Raw genomic sequence first — 14,098 nt, 5'->3', positions numbered from 1 at the left:
GGTGCGCCATTATAATTCGTTAGGATTCAAGAGTTGATACCTTATTATTGTCTCATCACTTAGCAACCTCTCTTTCATAATCGCGTATCTCACTCCTCTATAGCATTCTCACATGCCCCTACTCCGATGTTTAAGGAATTTGACAGATCCCATCTCAAATGAGAAGCTCTACGTACATATTCGGCCTTGTAATTCAAGCTTCATTGTCACATGCTTCCTATCTAACAAGTACCTTTTAATCAAAACTAGTAGTTTCATGTACCAGATCCCGCCCAGGGTGCAGAAACCTCTTGTATCATTATCACTGTAGCAATGGTTGAATCAGTCTCAATCACCACATTTGTGAAGCCTTTATGCACACAGATTTCAGCAGCTAACTGAATAGCCAGTATTTCTGAATACATATTAGTTTGAACGGATATGTACAACCTAACTAATCACAGGTCTAACCAACCCATTTTTTTTCTTTTTTTAACCTTACCCTTTAGAAACATACTAATCCTCCTAACCAAAACATAAGTCATAATATGAACTACCAAACATATCATTTACATAAATTGGCATACTTGTCTCTATGTTTTTAACCATGAAAAGAATACAAATGTTATTAATGCTTATTCGGGGTTGTTGGCACATACCATATAAAAGCCAAATATTAACATATTTGGGATGGTATATGGTGAGAATTTTGTACTTGTCATCTAATTAGGGGTATGTCTAACATTATTGCACTGATACATCAACCTATCAGATTGTTCCACTGACTTCTTTCGACTAAAAAAAAGTGGTTCGACAACATCAATTTCGAGAACATGTGTAATGCTTAAAATTCTATGTATATCACAGACTAAGAGCAATTCTCTTCTATAAAAATAGATCCTATATATATGGAGGAAATATAGAACTCAAGAGTTGGATACATCCTCCTAAGAATATGTGCTTAAAAATGCTACAACTCATATATGTAACTAGGTGGACCATCAAGTTTAAGCATAAGGATTACCATATTATATCTTTCACAATTGAACAAACATGATACAAATGGTAAAAATGCAACTTAAAATTCATATAACATATTACCTTTAGCTACCTTGTGGAGTGGGACGGTCCAATAAAAAGAGCTCAATGTAGTCTAAATTTGGATAACTTCAGATCCTTTTCTGTAGGTTGCATGTTGACATTTTAGCTAATATTAACGTTAAGCATCGTAAGCATAATATCAATAGCATGATCAGGTGCAAGTGAAAATTTGTTTCTTAACTTCGCTCTATCGCACAATTTTTTTAATGAAGGAATGTAACATTTTTAAATGTACAAGCAGCCCCCTAATTATAAAAGTGGCGCGCAACATATTCATAAGTAGAGTTGTAATAGACACGACTTTGTAGGTTCTTTAGGACGAACTGCTCTAATACAACTTTTGTCACCCCCAACCCTAGGTGAGACAGACAAGTACTATATGAATACATTCTTACGAGTGACCTATGATGAGGAGGTAAACTACTTCTATGTAGATGTATTTACTAATGAAAAACTTCATATACAACACATGTTGACTATCTTAGCGGATACGTGTGACAAGTGAAACTATGAACACCAATGATTGCTCTACAATGTCTACAAAGCCTCTATTGGGATTTTTATTTTACCACTATGAAATACACATAATAAAGACTCGGCAAAGCCTAGAATGAACGCGGAGCTCACCAATAACCATCGCATATAAGGTGGTTCTATTGGGGAGATCTACTACTTCAATACATGTACCTGGAGCATGAAATGCAACTTCAACCATATGTAAAATGAGAGCTAAGTTAAACCAAATACCAATATATAAGGGCTAGAGACCACCTTTGCTTGTACTTGTGAAATCGTGCATGTTACATTCTTTTCTTTACTTTTTTGTACTTTATAACCATATAAGACATATAATACAAATGACTAGGTGATCGGCAACAAAAGAGGATGACCCATGCTAGGAATTCTTGAAGTCCTCATATTTCCTCAAATTGGGATCTGCCCATGCTAGGCTTTCTCCCCTGAGCAGCCACTTATAATTATACAGATTGTTTCACTTAGATTTTTAATATTTGAGATTGTTTTTTTGATGTTCATAACTCTTTAGAGATTGTTCTTTTGATGTTCATAACTCATTTGTGATTGTTCTTTTGATCTTAATAACTAGTTTGTGATTGATGTTTTTTGGTCATAATCCTTGTTTAGATTTGGAACTGTGTACTAGTAGTAAAAGACATATGAATAAGGACTTACGACAATAACAATGACATGGGAACCAAATGTGACATGAACATGTAATACTTAGTAGCTTATAGGACTCAGTAAGCATTTTGACATCTCATATTGAAGCACATATCAAGTGAAGACATTTAACATTTATCCAAGATTTTTGAACTCTATATGGTAATGAAATACACACTAACTAATATGAAATACAAGGTAAACATTAAAGTTGAACCAATGAAGAACGTGGACATATTCGACTTAAGGACGGATACATATTCCAAGTACAGATAAATGTACAATAGAGCAAGTAGTAATCATGTGAGGTAACATTATAGTCTAACACAATGGTAGTAATAACCAAGAAAAGAAATATATGAACATGTGACAAGATGACATATCTATAAACAATTAGAGCAAGTTGGCATTATATTGGCAGATTGTATGACGTGTAATATAGGATCATTTTCATTTATATAAGGAAAATCCGTGTATGGGGTACTTTGACGATGAAAAAAGATGAAACACATGCTTGGTAAAGTAAGCATGTACATGTAGTAACAAACTCATATTAGAGTACTCACTTATATTCTCTACGGAGTAGGAACTGCAAGTATGGATCAATCACTACAAAGGACACTTAGAAAGATTACTTTTTGTAATGCAAGTGTTGGGTTAATGCCAATGAAAAAGGAAATTGAATAGTCTTACATGCCTCAATTTCCAATTCGTATAGCTTACAAAGTATCAACCTGTCCTTTAACGTCATTGTCTTCATCTACAACAACCAATCATTAAGGCTAATAATATCAACATACCAACCAACTCGGGATACTTTATCTCATCAAAACAATAGCCATACCTTAATTTTTTTAATTAATTGTTTCCTTGCACAAATGGTAACAACCCTAAAAATGAATAAGATCAAGAATTAGGGTGTCAATAATTCTTGCGATTAAACCAAGGTTCACACGGATTGATACGCGTAGAACAAGACCTTAGAACCCTTACTACGATCAAGTCAACTAACCTGTGGAGTTAGTTGGGCTTGTAAAGGCTGGAACCAACCAAGTAAGGCTCGCAAAAACGAAGATTTAATCGAAGAAGTCTTTACCGGACTTAAAAGAAAAAATTTTATGTTTTGACGGTCCAGGGGTAAAATGGTCATTTCCAGGCCAAGGTTAATATTGTAATTACCCTGAAGAATTAATAAATTAATTTAATTAAAAATGCTTTTCAAATTTGGGGCGACTCAGAGTGACCCATTTCACAAATGGGTTGCCACTCGGGTTCGAGCCCCACTAGGAGCAAGGAATTGATGATTTAATCATCAATTAAAATCTATTCATTAAGGGTAAAATAGTCCTTTCACGTATTAATTAAAATAATTCAGATTTTTATTAAGTTAATTAAATTCTATTTTTACTAAGTCTTGAATTTAGTCTCCTAATCCTAATAACTCTCTCTCCCTCACGTTTCTCAACTCTCTCTCACTTTCTCAATCTCTCTCTCACGTTATTCTGCCAAACACAACAAAAACTAGAAAATACATCAAGAGTTCTTCACACTTGAAGAACTCAAAAGAATCTTTAAGTAAAAGACAAAGTAATCAAAACGTCAAGGCTAAGAGAGGTTTGTCGAGTGGGGTGTATGTTGAAGTGAATTGGGCGTGGCTTGGAGGAGTTTCCGGGCAGCAGCTTCACACTTGAACAACATCAAAAGGTATGCGTTTCTCTCCTGGAATTCTTTCTCCAAGAGTATCCTTCGAACGTTTCTCAAGCTCTTGAAAACTAAGGTTGTTCCCAATTTTATGTCCTTGTCCTTAGCTCCCATACGAATTTGTAGGATGGGTATGTTGTACTGCTAGACTTAGGCATGATTGACGTATTTATATTAAGTATGAACATGTTTTATGTGAGGGAAATTACGAAAATGATATTCAAACTGTAACCAAAAATTGGTGTTGTGTGTGCATCGTGGGCAGTGGCTTTAGCCACTATTTTGGGTCTAATATTCATATTTTTTTGGTGTATTTTATGTGGGTAATGTGTGTGCAATGTGGTGTTCATTATAATGAAGAATGTTGGGTTGAATAACACTCTTTTAGCTAAGTAAACTCATGAAAGAGGTGACTAAAAATGAGTGAAGAATGATAAGAAAAAAATTTCTAGATTGCATACTCTCCCATAAGGTTAAATTCTGGGTTTTGAAAAAGGGAAATAAATAAGTGAGGTCAATGGGAATTGAACCAAAGACCTCACATGTTGAGAAGGCTGAAAAATAAGAGAAAAACGTGAAGGAGCTAAGGGGAATCGAACCCCTTAGCTACTGGTTTCGTGAGGCAAAGAAAAAGGAAAATGGGAGCTGGGGGGAATTCGATCCTAGCTCCTGTTTTCGCAAAAAAATAAGGGAAATGCGGCTGGGGGGAATCAAACTCGCAACCAATGGGGAGAAGGAGAAAAATTAAGTAAACAAGTAAATGGGAGGCGTGGGATTCGAACCCATGACCTCCTAGTACGCGCGAAGGGAGATGAAATAATGAAAACAACATAATGTGAGGCGTGGGGATCAAACCCACGACCTTAGCACTGAGGGCAGAGGCGAAATAACACGGAAATAAAGTGAGGTTGTGGGGATTCGATCCCACAACCTCACTGCCACCCGCCCATTTAAATAAAATAAAGATAGAGGGGCTGTGGGGATTCGAACCCACCACCTCACAGCCTCCTCAGCGAAATTTAAAAAAAAATAAGGGGGGGGCTGTGGGGGTACGAACCCACAACCTCCCTATTGTAGCGAATTTAACTCTAAAAATCAAAGGGTTTGTGGGGTCTAGAACTCCTAACCATTCGATTATCTAAGAGTGAAATTAAAATAGAAAATTAATCCTTCACTTTAAATGTTGAGATTTAATTTAGAGTCTAATGTTATGAATATTAGAAATAAAATTAATAAAAAATATAAATGATATCCAAGTGATCCAAGATTTTGGTTCCCTTGCCCAAATTTCCGTATTGATGCATAAGCCATACGTGAGTAAAATATCCAAGAATAATTCCATCTACTTAGATCAAAAATTAAGATCTTGGCATATATATACAAGAGACATTAGTCCTGTAATACATAATCTTAGGAAAGTAATAATCACTTAGAAAAATATGAATGACGCCCCATGGCTTGTATATATAGACACATAAGTCCAACATACGTTCAAAAATAAGTGGACCTAAGATGTATGTAATGAAACGATGAACCCTAGGATGGTTAAGTATGAGTGTAAGATACACTCAGTGGCCAAGTGCATTGGCATAAGATGAGATACACTATGAAATGATGAAATAAGCATTCACGTAATAAGAGGTGAGTAACTATGAAAAGCAAAGGTGCTAATAATGAAGAATGTGGTGACAACATGACATGAGGCTAATGAATATGATGAAAGCAATCTCAAGTGAGCCTAAATAAATGTTACCAATACATACTCACCAAGGAGAGTGTAAGATAATGAAGACACCAGTCTCTATGAATACTCTAATGAAGGTATTGAGCTTAAAACACTTAATACTAATGATGAGATGAGATATCATCTAATGAGCTATACTGTCCTCATATTAGAAGTCAATTTCCAAGACGTATGAGTTGAACGTAGTGGAACTTTATAATGAGAACCGATAGGCTAGCAATGAGCGGTGATGCCTTCTTTTGGGAAGGGCGAAGGTTCACGTAACTCTCATGAGATGAGACTGTCTGGCTTGGCGGGTATGGGTCTCCATAGATCTCCTAGTATTTGAACCTATACTGCCAATATAGGGATCTGGCGGGGTTAAATTTCCCATGTACGCTAGCATGTTTATTGGGTCACTTTGGCCGGTGATTCCACCTCTTTTCGTTGTGGGGGAGACACTGGATTTCATGATGCTCACATGATCTATGTCTGTTAAAGTTAAAGTTCCCAATGAATGAATGAGGCCAACCTCAAATGAAGCACATAATGAAATGAATGATACCAAAGGTGTTAGCATAGGATAATCAAGAGGTGAGCTATACTCGTGTAATGACATTAGGTTATTCCTGATCATTGCACAGCAAACCCGATGAAAGTCTTAAACTACATCCTAGGTATAGCTGGTGTTCACACTGGCCTATGAATGAAATGAAATGAAGTACGTATGAATGAATGAAGCAGACTCTGTGTTTGCTAATGAAGACTCCCTAGTTGAGGTCCCATATGTTGGGCCCTCATTTTGGAAAGTCTTAATGTCAAGTCCATGATTCCCAAAGCTCATGGCATATGAATGAATGATATGAACGAAGAGAGGTGCTATATGTTATGTGCTATGATATGTGTTATATGAAGATGTTATATGTTGTGTGCAATACGATATTTATAATGATGCTTGTTAATATCATGGCATGACCTTCCTAACCCAATTTGGAAAGTTCACTAATTTTCGTGATCTCAATTTAGCAAGTCTACTGACTTGACTTCCAAAAATCATGTCCTTAGGAAAGAGCTGTTCTTTTTCATGAATGTCCTTGGTGTGTTCTTGCATATACGCATACTTAGTACAAGTGTGTACTAACCCTATAAATCTATACTATTTTAGGTGCAGACATAGGTGGTCGATAAAGTTGCAGGATCTTTGTTGAAGCTATCCGCACGTTAGCATTAATCCGGAGTTTGGTAGGTCCTCATGCTTTCGATGATGCTATTGTTTTATCTTCTAGCGTAGTATCCTAAATTCATTTTTTTGTTAAAAATTTCTCTGGTGATGTAGATATATGTTTCTAAATATCGTTTCTAAAATTTAAAGAAGTGTCACGTTTTTTGTTACTCGAGACAAAAGAATGACTTTATTTATCACTTCTACTTATGTGATCTATACTCTCATTAAGTTTTGTTCAATATAGTTATTACTAGATAAAAATTGCCCTTTTAGTTTACTTATTTACTTATATTTCATTTTAGACTAAGAAAGGTTCATATGACTACTTATAACGCCAATTTAAGTTTCTATTAGTTTAATTTTTATTATTTATTTCATAGTTAATTTTACAACATAAAGATTTTCATTAATGAATTTATACTTAGGTAGATATTTGTATTTAAATAAAATATGTCAAAAATGTATTATCAAGTTAGCAAGATCATATAACTTCAAAATATATTATTTCAAAATTTTCAGAGTTTTTTTTTCAAAACATCTGGTTAAATGACAAGAAAAATACAAAATAAATATTGTGTGTACAGTAATATTAGTGAAATATGACTTATTACATTATTGAACTTCATCAAATTGAAATAAATTTATACATTATTGCATTTAACTAATAATAATTTGCATTAACCATCATCATATGCGCTGCACCTACTTTTCCATTCAAATTATTTCTTCTAGGCTTTAAAAGGTTGGGCATTGGATGTTCATTTTTCCCTTATTTTTTATTCAACTTAGGCCAGATATAGGTGGTGTACTTTACCCAATATCATGGTCAAATGAGTCTTAGTATGGGATGCACCTACTTGTTCCTTTGGGTGGTCGATCAATAAGGCAAAGTAGGTGATGCACCTACTTGTCACCTACTAGCTTAGTGAAGTCAAGCAATCACCTCAATATTTTATTGCATTTATAGACCATAATAACTTTAACTTAACTCAAAACTTATAGACACTATGTCAATTTCAAATCTAGATTAAAATACAAACTTATGATTTCAAGTTTAAATACATCAATCGACATCAACTTAATCGTCTCACATCAAAATCTATGGGCAGTTCACTTTAAACATATTATATTGTCATTAGTCGCATAGGAAACTAAGTTCATAACCATACCACAAGGAAATATATAACCGTTGTATAAATAAAACAGGTACACGTAGAATACACCCTGTTACATCCTCCCCTTTATGATCATCCGTCCTCGAGTGATGGTTGAAGCTGATAGTTTGGTTCACCTTGGAATTTCGTTTCCAGATTTGTGAGAGTTCCCATTATAAATAGGACTGTCTAAAATCCATCGACTAACCTAAAGCACGTATAGACGAGTCTAGCATGAAGTCTCAATAGATATGGTTCATAAAATAATAATATGACAAATTAAACCCCTTTCTTGACAGTGTAATTCACGGAATATAAGAATTATAACTCATATAAATAAGGACTATAAAATAATATACCTAAACACAAGACATGAAGATGAAATATGAAATGAAAAAATTCTAGTAGGATATATGATCATATAAGGGGACCACATGATCTCAGATCCTTATGTTGATGTTTAGGATGTGGAGGGATATTTAGGAACTCTACCATGTTCTATTCCAAATATCTTATGTTACATTATAAGCGGAACCAATCCCTGCCCCGTTTAAGTATACACCAATTTTTGTTCACACTTCAACTAAGCTTTATTCATTTCAGACACCTCATGTCATATCCCTCTATGTCATTTTGACACTTTTTGCTGACATGTCATAGAGAGTGTAATACACTCATTCCGAACGCATGAAAAGGCTTGTTAAATCATTTTTATTTTATTTTTTTCATCCTCCTCCTCATTTTTCAGCGATCATCTCCCAAAACATAAACTCCTTTTGTGGAGAATTAAATTTGATAATGCTTCAAATAAAAAAATGATTTTGAACACATTGAACTCATAATATAATGATAAAATAAAAATTAAAAGAATAAATGTGAAAACCCGTGCTACATTGAAGAAGAAGAGATAGGGATTAGGGTGTGTAAAGCCGGAGAAGATGTTGGCTGAGTGGGCGGAGAGTGGAGAAAACACAAGGGTTGGGGTTCGTGGGGTGGAGATGATGATTTGAGTGGGGTTGGGTTATTTCATTTTTAAATTTTTTGGGCGAAAATTCCACATTTTATTCACTCATTGGTCAATGCTTTTTTGTACTAAAAAATCATTATTTGATAATTATTTTCTTACATACGTTCCATGTGTCTTCATTTAATTCGTCATTTTCACACGTCATCAATGAGTGTATTACAAACAATGTATATAGTTTATTGATAATTCAGAAAGTGTCAAAATGACATAATGGACCATGACATGGGGTGTCTAAAGTGAACAAACCCCACTTAAGGTGTATAAATGAAATTTGGTGCAAACTTTAAGCGGCTACCTATGGATTCCACCTACATTGTATTCCTCCCGCAACACTTCAATGGAGGTTACACATTTTTAACTTAGCTTCCGGGCCTTAACAATCAATAATAACCATACTATCTCCCAAAAACTTTTTATATGGAATGGACACAAAAAATCATAAGCCTAACTGACCGGGGCACTACTTTCCCTTCTCTTTTATCTCCTGATGTTTTTCAGAGGCAAGTCTTATAAGAACACATAGTTGTTAATATAAACTCTAAAGTGTTATGTTGCACCTTATAATAAGTCATTATGCTAAGTTATTTATCTATGATTGTGATAAAATTTACATATATGCCCAACCTTTTCTGGTCAAAGGCATCACTACATTATGATACGAGGAAACTTTTTTCAAAATTTTTAAACACTCAAGTCAATAAGCACATTAGGGCATAGAATAAGGATACATAAGTCACATTGAGTATGACACACTAGCAGACTAGCAAAAAGAGAGCACATAAAACACTGACATTATGTTATAGTAATATGTGGTGTACACACGATGCATGTGATGCATGAGTACAAAAGCTGCTAAATATAATATGTAAGCAAGTAGACTATAAGACATGTGTCTACATAAAAGAAAATGAACTACAATACACAAATCACATTGAGTAAGTGTGTTATATCGCATGGATAGGTGGACTAACAGGCAATGAGTACACATATGAAATATGAGCAAGTGGTCACATTACACATGGGAAGAAAAGCAATAATGCATATAATGCTCAAGCAAGTAGGCTATGAGGCAAGTAAAACATATAGAGGTGGTTGTATGATCAATTATCTTGCAGTACAAACACAATATGAAAAACTGACATGAGGAAAATAGCTAGTGCAATGAATAACATGTAGCGAAAAGGTCTTATGCAAACATATAACAATAAAGAAGGGTAGTCTAATGTTTAAAACAGTTACATGAAAGTATTCTATAACATTAGGTAACCTGTAAGAAGGTAATACACAAAGGTAAAACGTCATACAATTAAATTATAGAAAATGCAAAATGTATAAGTCTATAACAAACCATCTTTAGAAACTAGGAGATATTCTATAGAACTACGCTACCATAATAAGCGTAAACACACTCTCTTAAGAGTTAAGTCACGGGTGGGATACTTTTGCTCATATTCCTCACTCACCTCAAAACACATACTATTGATTTCCCCATATTCTCTATTCAATATCCTCAGAATCCTTATGGGTGTTCTGCTATTGGGACTTTGCTTCCATCTAGGTCATTATAAATAATAGTTAAGATAGAAAATATAATCCTCAATAGTTCATCCTATGGAGTAGGAGGCCGAGGTCAACTTTGCCTTCATTACAATCTTTTGTCATATCACACTCAATGTCTAGTGTCTTTTGAAGGTCATAATAGAAAATAGTGAAGCTTTAACGTACCATAAAACATCAACTCTAATAACATTTAAATGTGAGGTACGTATAAAGTTCTATAATAATTCATAAAATCTTAGAGTTAGCACCTTTAGTCTTAACTAGATAGGTTTAGCCATACTAACAAATTTTTCTTAAAACAAGTTAGGGTGCTCTCACTCTGTTCCTATGCAAGATAGTGAGTATAATAATATTTAGGATATGATCAATTTTTTTATTTTCCTTAAACAGATTATGACTGATGAATTACTACTAGAAAATATTAGATGAACCCCGTAAGATCTCTATACATGTGAATAATGCTCTACTTATATTTTGTACTAATAATATAGATGAACTAGGTCCATGTATCTTCTATCTAAGTAACCTTTTTATTTCCCTCTTTTTCTTGTTGTTATCAGGACCAAATATCAAGACTTGAATCAATACTAAAATGACTTCTCTGTCAAACAAAGATTCACAATGTTGTTCCGGGGTGCGCCATTATAATTCGTTAGGATTCAAGAGTTGATACCTTTTTATTGTGTCATCACTTAGCAACCTCTCTTTCATTATCGCCTATCTCACTCCTCTATAGCATCCTCACATCCCCCTACTCCTATGTTTAGGGAATTTGATAGATCCCATCTCTAATGAGAAGCTATACGTACATATTCGGCCTTATAATTGAAGCTTCATTCTCACATGCTTCTTATCTAACAAGTACCTTTTAATCAAAACTAGTAGCTTCATGTACCAGATCCCACTATGTACAACCTAACTAATCACAATTTAGGTCTAATAAACCCTTTTTTTTTTCTTTTTTTGACCTTACCCTTTAGAAACATACTAATCCTCCATAACCAAAAATAAGGTCATAATATGAACTACCAAACATATCATTTACATAAATTGGCATACTTGTCTCTATGTTTTTAACCATGAAAATAATACAAATGTTATTAATGCTTATTCGGGATTGTTGGCACATACCATATAAAAGCCAAATATTAACATATTTAGGATGGTATATGGTGAGAATTTTGTAGTTGTCATCTAATTAGGGGTATCTCTAACACTTTTGCAATGATACATCAACCTATCAGATTGTTCCACTAACTTCTTCTGACTAAAAAAAACTAGTTCAACAACATCAATTTCGAGAACATGTGTAATGCTTAAATTTCTATATATATCACAGATTAAGAAAAATTTCTCTTCTATAAAAATAGATTCTATAGATATGGAGGAAATATAGAACTGAAGAGTTGGATACATCCTCCTAAGAACATGTGCTTAAAAATGCTACAACTCATATATGTAACTAGGTAGACCATCAGTTTTAAGAATAAGGATTACCATTCTTTCACAATTGAAAAAACATGATACAAATGGTAAAAATGCAACTTAAAATTCATATAACATATTACCTTTAGCTACCTTGTGGAGTGGGACGGTCGAATAAAAAGAGCTCAATTTTTTCTAAATTGTGATAACTTTAGATCATTTTCTGTAGGTTGCATGTTGACATTTTAGCTAATGTTAACCTTAAGCATCGTAAGCATAATATCAATAGCATGATCAGCTAGTGGAAATTTATTTCTTAACTTCGCTCTATCGCACAATCTTTATTATGAAGGAACGTAACATTTTTTAAATGTAAAAGTAGCCCCCTAATTATAAATGTGGCGTGCAACATATTTATAAGTAAGGCTGTAATAGACAGGACTTTGTAGGCTCTTTAGAACGAACTGCTCTAATACAACTTTTGTCACCCCCAACCCTAGGTGAGACAGACAAGTACTATATGAATACATTCTTACAAGTGACCTATGATGAGGAGGTAAACTACTACTATGTAGATGTATTTACTAATGAGAAACTTCATATACAACACATGTTGACTAGCTAAAAGGATACATGTGATAAGTGAAACTATGAACACCAATGATTGCGCTACAATGTCTACAAAGCCTCTATTGGGATTCTTGATTGTACCACTATGAAATACATATAATAAAGAATCGGCAAAGCAAAGAATCAACCCGGAGCTCACCAATATCCATCGCGTATAAGGTGGTTCTATTGAGGAGATCTACTACTTGGATACCTGTACCTGAAGCATGAAATACAACGTCAACCATTTGTAAAATGAGAGCTAAGTTATACCAAATACCAATATATTAGGGCTAGAGACCACCTTTGCTTGTACTTGTGGAATTGTGCATGTTACATTCTTTTCTTTACTTTTCTGTACTTTATAACCGTATAAGACGGCAAAAGAGGATGACCCATGCTAGAAATTTTTACCCTTAGGATGATGTCCTCATATTTCCACAAATTGGGATCCGCCCATGCTAGGATTTCTCCCCTGAGCAGCCACTCATAATTATACAGATTGCTTCACTTAGATTTTTAATATTTGAGATTGTTTTTTTGATGTTCATAACTCTTTTGAGATTGTTCTTTTAATGTTCATAACTCGTTTGTGATTGTTCTTTTGATCTTCATAACTAGTTTGTGATTGCTGTTTTTGGTCATAATCCTTGTTTAGATTTGGAACTACGTACTAGTAGTAAAAGACATATGAATATGGACTTATGCCAATAACAATGACATGGGAAGCAAATGTCACATGAACATGTAATACTTAGGAGCTTATATGACTCAGTAAGCATTTTGACATCTCATATTGAAGCACATATCAAGTGAAGACATTTATCACTTATCCAAGGGTTTTGAACACTATATGGTAACGGAATACTCACTAACTAATATCAAATACAAGGTAAACATTAAAGTTGAACCAATGAAGAACGTGGACAGATTCGACTTAATGACGGATACATATTCCAAGTAAGTAAAGATAAATGTACAATAGGGCAAGTAGTAATCATGTGAGGTAACATTATAGTCTAACACAATGGGAGTAATAACCAAGAAAAGAAATATATGAACATGTGACAAGATGACATATCTATAAACAATTGAACCAAGTTGGCATTATATTCGCAGATTGTATGACGTGTAATATAGGATCATTTTGATTTATATAACGGAAATCCGTGTAAGGAGTAATTTCACGATGAAAAAAGATGAAACACATGCTTGGTAAAGTAAGCATGTACATGTAGTAACAAACTAATATTAGAGTACTCACTTCTATGCTCTACGGAGTAGTAACTGCAAGTACGGATCAATCACTACAAAGGACACTTAGAAAGCTTACTTTTTGTAATGCAAGTGTTGGGTTAATGCCAAAGAAAAAGGAAATTGAATAGTCTTACATGCCTCAATTTCCAATTCGTATA

Source organism: Solanum pennellii, chromosome 10 (genome assembly GCF_001406875.1).
Source record: "Solanum pennellii chromosome 10, SPENNV200".
NCBI lineage: Eukaryota > Viridiplantae > Streptophyta > Magnoliopsida > Solanales > Solanaceae > Solanum > Solanum pennellii.
The sequence above is the reverse complement of the archived record's forward strand: the minus strand, read 5'-3'. Positions refer to the sequence as shown.